Source organism: Acanthisitta chloris, unplaced genomic scaffold, assembly GCF_000695815.1.
Source record: "Acanthisitta chloris isolate BGI_N310 unplaced genomic scaffold, ASM69581v1 scaffold41599, whole genome shotgun sequence".
Classification (NCBI taxonomy): domain Eukaryota; kingdom Metazoa; phylum Chordata; class Aves; order Passeriformes; family Acanthisittidae; genus Acanthisitta; species Acanthisitta chloris.
The window spans coordinates 98,755-105,412 of NW_008693915.1; positions in this window are offsets into that span (position 1 = coordinate 98,755).

A 6,658-nucleotide genomic window follows, 5' to 3' on the forward strand; every position below is an offset into this window, starting at 1 on the left:
CAGAACACAAACCAATTAAAACACAGAAAATCTGATCTAAGCCCCACTGAAGTTTCTGAGGAGGCCTTTCATCTTTTCATATACAATGCAGTTATTGATACAAATACAGCAATACACATATCAACACTACAACTGATCCAAAGAGGTTGGCCCTGAAACACCTGTCACCAAAACACCACACTTGCACTACAAATTTGGTAGCTGGCACAAACCAATTAAAACACAGAAAATCTGATCTAAGCCCCACTGAAGTTTCTGAGGAGGCCTTTCATCTTTTCATATACAATGCAGTTATTGATACAAATACAGCAATACACATATCAACACTACAACTGATCCAAAGAGGTTGGCCCTGAAACACCTGTCACCAAAACACCACACTTGCACTACAAATTTGGTAGCTGGAAGGTTCCTCCCCAGGAAGTTCTCATTTGCTCTGTGTATGAGGCTTTTCAGAGATGTTAATTTAGTTCTACACTCCATTTCTTTCTTCAGATATGTCTCAGAGGAGGATATCAGTTCAACTAACCACACCTAGGGACTGCAGGAACTGTAAAATGCAACCAGGACTCTACCTTACAGTCTCCCTCCCAAAGAAATACCTCACTCAGCTACTGCCTTTTGAAGCTTCTATGTAACAAATGCTATTCAATATATTATCCACGTGAGACTACACAGATTTCCCCTCCTGTTTTTGTTTTAAAACTCTGCAGGAAAAACTTGCCATACTGTCACTACTCATAGCCTTGGGACTATGAACAGATCTGTAGGGATGACAGTTCAAGCCCAACTCATGGTGTAATGTATCTGGGTATAGTGAGTTATGATAGCAAAACAGGTGAATTGCAACAACTCAGTCCTCTTGAACAAGGCTATGAGTACCCCCTTTAACTGTGTATGCATACCTGTATATCTAGATATAGATATCTACACACACACTAATACACACCTCACTACATAGATATTTAAATCCATCCCCACAGTTGGTCCTCCTGCTCGTGGCTCTGAGGAGCAACTCCCTTGTGTCACATGCCACCCACCTGTCTGTTTCTGAGCCTCTCCACACCTGTGCTGGTGTTTCGCACTCTGCCGCGAGGGGCTGGAAGTGCTCACCACGAGACATGGAACTGAAACAGGCATGGCGAAACGAGGACTCACCGCTCACGAAGAAAGTCACTGTTTGCACAGAAGACAGCGTTTGCTCTCCCCACCCGTTAGTCCATCAGGTAAATAATGCACGTGCCAAAACACACACTTAATGAGGTAAATAATATGCCTTGAATAACGGCTAAATCTGTATTTACCTGCGAGACTAGAGAAACTCAGAAGGACCAGATTAGGAGATAATTGCTGCTAAGCAGGTTGTGTGCTTCAAGTAAACACGCATTTGGTAACCTTTCCTTTCCAAGGTTTTGAGTGAAAGGCAAAAATCAAAGAACCTGAGATGTATAAGACTGAGCCAGTGCCCACACTGCCAATTCCACGGCATACATGCATCCCTGCTGTATGGCTTTCATGTTTTGGGGACTGCTTGCTTTACTGAAAGTGTGCCAGGCAGCAGGTACCTGGAAAACAGAAAACTCAAGTTGCAAAGCCAAAATGAAGAGCCCAACTTGGCATTTATTTTAAAGAGGCTCCGTTCTACCTATTGCTTTTCCACCTACAGCATTGACTGTCATTAATAAATGCATTACAGCCAAATAGAAGTTAGTTACATTCTCTTCTAACCTGTGCCAGATAAGAGATATTTAAGGTATACATGCTATAAATCCTCAAGGTACTGGCTATGAATGTAAAGGCCCATCACAGCAATTATAATACCTCAGAATAAAGCAGCTTGTAAGTTAGTTGCAGTAAAATCTGGTCTTTAGCCTACTGCATAAAGTAAAATACACAGTTGGAGTGGGGGAGGCAGGCAGGCTCCAACCTCTATATCAAACACAGGCAATAAACCATACATTATCCACCCACACACAGCAAGATCAGTACTTCTCCAATATATCTTAACTGGCAAGACTAGGGCATCTGACATGGACCTCACGAATCTTCAGGCTGGGCCATACCACACACACACTGGTGCAGAGGTTCCTGAGCCACCATGTTCACACGACAAAGGTAAACCAGCAACCTCAGCTGGATTCAGGCACATCGTCACACAGACGTGGCAGGACTACTCCAAACCCTGACAGGTCTGTGTCAGACAGGCACCGTGTGACATCAGCAGAGGGAAGTAACAACCAACATCTAGTGCCTGTTTACACTAGCAACTTCTGCAGGGGTCCATGTCTAACAATAGGACCAGGCCCTCCATCCTAAAAGCAGCCTCCCTCCCTGCTCGCCCATGTAGCAGAGGCAGCAATGCTCTGAACAAAGGTGCATGGGTGGGTACTGCATGACGATTCCCCTACGCAGACAGCATACAAATAAGGGCAACCCCACTGCAAACTCTGCACCTTCAGCCAAATGAAGTTTTAACAGCATGTTTGCCCAGCCACTGCTCTGGGTGCCCTGGGAAGACCTCACGTCATCTTCTTTGGCAAGGTCAGAGTGCCTCAGAGCACAAGATAGCTGGTGAGCAAACACACTTTATTAGAAGTCATGTAAAGCATTTATAATGGCTATGACAATGCAAAGCGCTAGTAATTATCCTGTATGTTTCCAACAGACAACAATGCAAGCAATGCAGCTTCAAAAATTAGAAACACGGCTCTATCCATATAAATCCACATGCTCAATGATTCCATTTCCAAACCTACATAAAACACCACATATATATTTCTTATGCACACAGGATCAGATTATAATCTCAGACAGTGCAAGCTGTCACATCTGGCAGTCAACCCTACTAGGTTAATATTTCATATCACACAGCTCAAATTCCTCAGAGAGATATGTATGAAATGTAATGGGTCCAGGAACTGAGGCTGGACCTCAGAAATTATTTTGACAGATTGTACACAGACCTAGGAAAATGTGACAGCACTTTACATATGCTACATCCAGTAAGAAGGGAAATGGCCACATGTGGTGGGTTTCGGGTAGAAGATAAAAGTTTGTGTTCTGTGCTGTGTTAGACTGTGTGTCCCGTGTGACATTACCAGCTATAATCAGCATCTGCCTTTTAGAAATAATTTAGAAAAAATTAATCTCTGGACATCAGCCATGGGTACCAGAACAAGCTTGGGCAGACCACAGCTCTTGCTTCTTAGCAGTCCAAGCACATAGCAGTAAAGTACAACACTTTGATCACCAGCAAGTAAGGAAAGCCAAGAGAAAGCCAAGTGCCAGCTGTAGCCACCACCTTTGCCAGGGGCCCCACCGAGTGCGAAGCGAAGAACCTGCACCGGAGGCTGCTGTGCGCCAGGCTTCCTGCTGGGAAAGCTGCTTAGGGACAACCAAAGCAGCAAGGAACAAGCTAAGAACTGCCACGTGAAGAATGCTGGTGACAAGTGCCAGCAGGGCATTGCGAGCACTCTTCCCTGTCTGCGGGACAACCCCAAAACCAGAAAGAGAGATATGCACCACACAAGCTCCAGAGGATTCAGATTCATCAATGGCAAGACAAATTCGCCTATGAACATGAGCTTAACGACTCTTTGCACATAACATAAATACGAACTTTTTACAACCGCATCTAATTAAAGTCACTCGGCAGCAAGAGAAAGGCATAACTTTCACAGCTTGTCTTTGACTCCAAAATATTGCCCTTCACTGTCCAGTTTGATAAGCTGAGTAGGGAAGGGGCGGAAAGACAACACCTAACTTCAGGTTGAAGGAGTGACCCCAAAAATTACAGGTTTTATGAGATCCTCCACTTACATGTCAAATTAATTTGTTATAGCAGTACAGCCCTCCACCATATCAAAAAATAAACAAATTGAAGAAGAACCCACACTAATCTAATGGACAAGACAAACTGAAATTAAAAAATAAAAGCAAGCAAGCTCTGGGAGTAAAACACTTGTTTATTCCCTGTGCAAAGCCTGGGTAGGGGCAGCTGTGACTCCTGGTCTCTGACAGACAACTGAACTCCAAGCTAAAGCAATCAAAACCAATCAAAAATGTAAGTCAGGTTTGTCTATTTTATTAAATTATACGGAGTAAAAAGACAGGCTAATAAAGATGCTTTTTGTCGACCAAAACTGCATGCATTTAGCAACACCTGTAACACAGTATAAGAAAAAAAGCAGGACTTCAATTTTGGTAGCTGTTCAAATGCATATTCAGAGATCAAATGTGAGCCCATATTTCACTTGTGTGAAGATATAACTGAAGAACAATAGAGATAACTCCAGGGTTTTTTTTTAAATCAACCTTAACCTAAACCCAAGTATTTCATTAGATGAACTACAGTCCAAAAATGACAGCACCTGGCTAGACTGTGAGGCAGGAAACGAGAGACTATGAACAAAACCAGCTTATCCACTCTCACCATTCAACTTGCCAAAAAAAATAAATACATAAAGTAAAACAAACAACAAAACACAAAGCTTTTAGAACTGTTTAATAATGTAACACAATTTTAGACAGGTAAATTTGCTTCTTTGTTAACCTCACAGTATCATCCCTTGAACATGAATCCAGTACACTTCATGGCTGCATTCCCTTCACTTTTGGCTGGGTTTGTCTCTGGCACTGCTAGACAACCAAGTGTGTGTTTTGGAAAATTCGTACTGTAACTTTCCCAAAGCATTGCCACAGCATTCCTATGTGCTGTCCCATAATTATTCAGCTCAGATACAACTTGGCATCCATCATTTTGTTTTTACAGCACCCCACAATCACACTCAGGCTCTCCCGACTATAGATTAAGAGGTCCCTGTTCTCAAGAACTTACAGTCTAAATTTGGAAGCAATACAATGTGTGAGGGGAACAGCAAAGAATGAGGGTTACAGGGGAAAAGTTGGGCAATAGCTTATCCAGGAGAGAAGTACATCTCAGTAGCTCAACTGAAGAAAATAATTCACTCTACATAGGCACAGGTTTCCCCCTGTATGGCCATTATGGAACAGATAAGTGAACATGACCAAGGCTGACTAAAGGATGGAGGGCACTCTTGGGTTAAGGAAGGTCTCTCCCATTTCTTGAGCTCATTCTTCCCGCTGGGTTCCTTGGCTGATATGTCAAACGCACGACCACATATGTCAGCTATGTCAGACCACCAGAATCTCTTCCATTGTGACATCACAGACGCGATGGCTTGTGAGATCACAATGTGTGAGGCCGAAGGCGCTGATTACTTAGGGATGCACTTGCTGGAGCTATGGCACCCTACAAGGCTGGGAAACAAACACATCTCAGTTCACTTGACAACACAGTGAAACCCACACGAGACTCCACACTGGCAGGACATGAACTCGTTTGAACAGACCACCCAGAAGCTGTCCCAAAGACGCACAGTACAATTCCACTCCAATTTTATTAGGCCACCTCTGCTAGGCAACCCACTTTCGTCAGCTCCTTGACTGGTCTCCTAAGACAGGCTTTGCTGTGTATTTTTAAACCTCCTCCAAGAGTAACTGCGGATGTGCAAACGGGTCTAAGCTGGAGTCTGAAGAAGTTCCACACAGCAAAGGACTGGTCACTCAGAGGAAACGTAGAGGAAGGAAAGAACAAAAATTAAAACAAAGAAGCAACAACAGGGATGCATACAGCAAAAGCCGCAGTGGAAGAGCAGAATTGCTTTAAGGAAAAGAACAGTTGCAGAGGCTTAGACCAAAAATCCCCTAGTCCAGTCTCCTGCCTCTGTGTGGGAGCCAAAAGAAAACGCACCAGGGTGAAACTACATAAAATGGGGTCAACCAAGCCAATAGTTCTGGGAGGCCAGAAGGAGGCAGGCCTGTTCTTCCCACTCAGTCTTACTCTCCTGCTGATTACATTACACCAGTTCCTGAGCTTGTCTGGCCCTTCTGTGAGCCGATTCAACCACAGGAACCTATAAAAAGACTAACACAGCTAGAGTAAAATACAATTAAAACAAGATAGTTTCCGGCTGGTTTAGTGAGACCAATCAGCTCGGGGCCAGGCTGCAGGAATACTAAAGCTGAAAGGAGAGGACTGGCCCATACTGGCAGGGGCCAGAAGGAGCTGAGCCATTGGGAGCTGTTGGTCAGCTCAGCCACTCACTAAACCACATACTCAGACCAGGATACAGACACCTGGGATGGTGCGACACTTTGCAGGAAATAGAAGAAGGTATCTTGGCTTTCGCAACATAGACACATAAAACTTGAATTCACAAAGCCCATCAGACCATCCTGTCTGAACCTAATGTAATGCTGGCCATAAAGTTTCCACCTCCTTACTCAAGGCCAAAGGCTTGAACCTCTTTGAGAAAAGTTTCTGGCCCTGAATTGCAGCATCAAGAATGGAGGCTCCCCACTACCCTCAGTTCCAATGGTCAATCCATTTGCTGTCAGAAAATAACACATCTTAGTTTTCATTCAAACTTTCCTAGCCCTGGTCTTTGAAGCAAATTCTGAAATTTATGGCACTTCAGTGTTCTCACTCCACAGCAGAGCTCCCAGTGCCAGGAGCAAGAGGTTTGTAGCTACTACACATCTAGTCAGTAAAAGCTACTATTGCATATTGGCCTAACTTAGTGGAAACGAGACATAGCAGGCCACCCTTTGTCTAATGGAATCTGGCATGCATAAT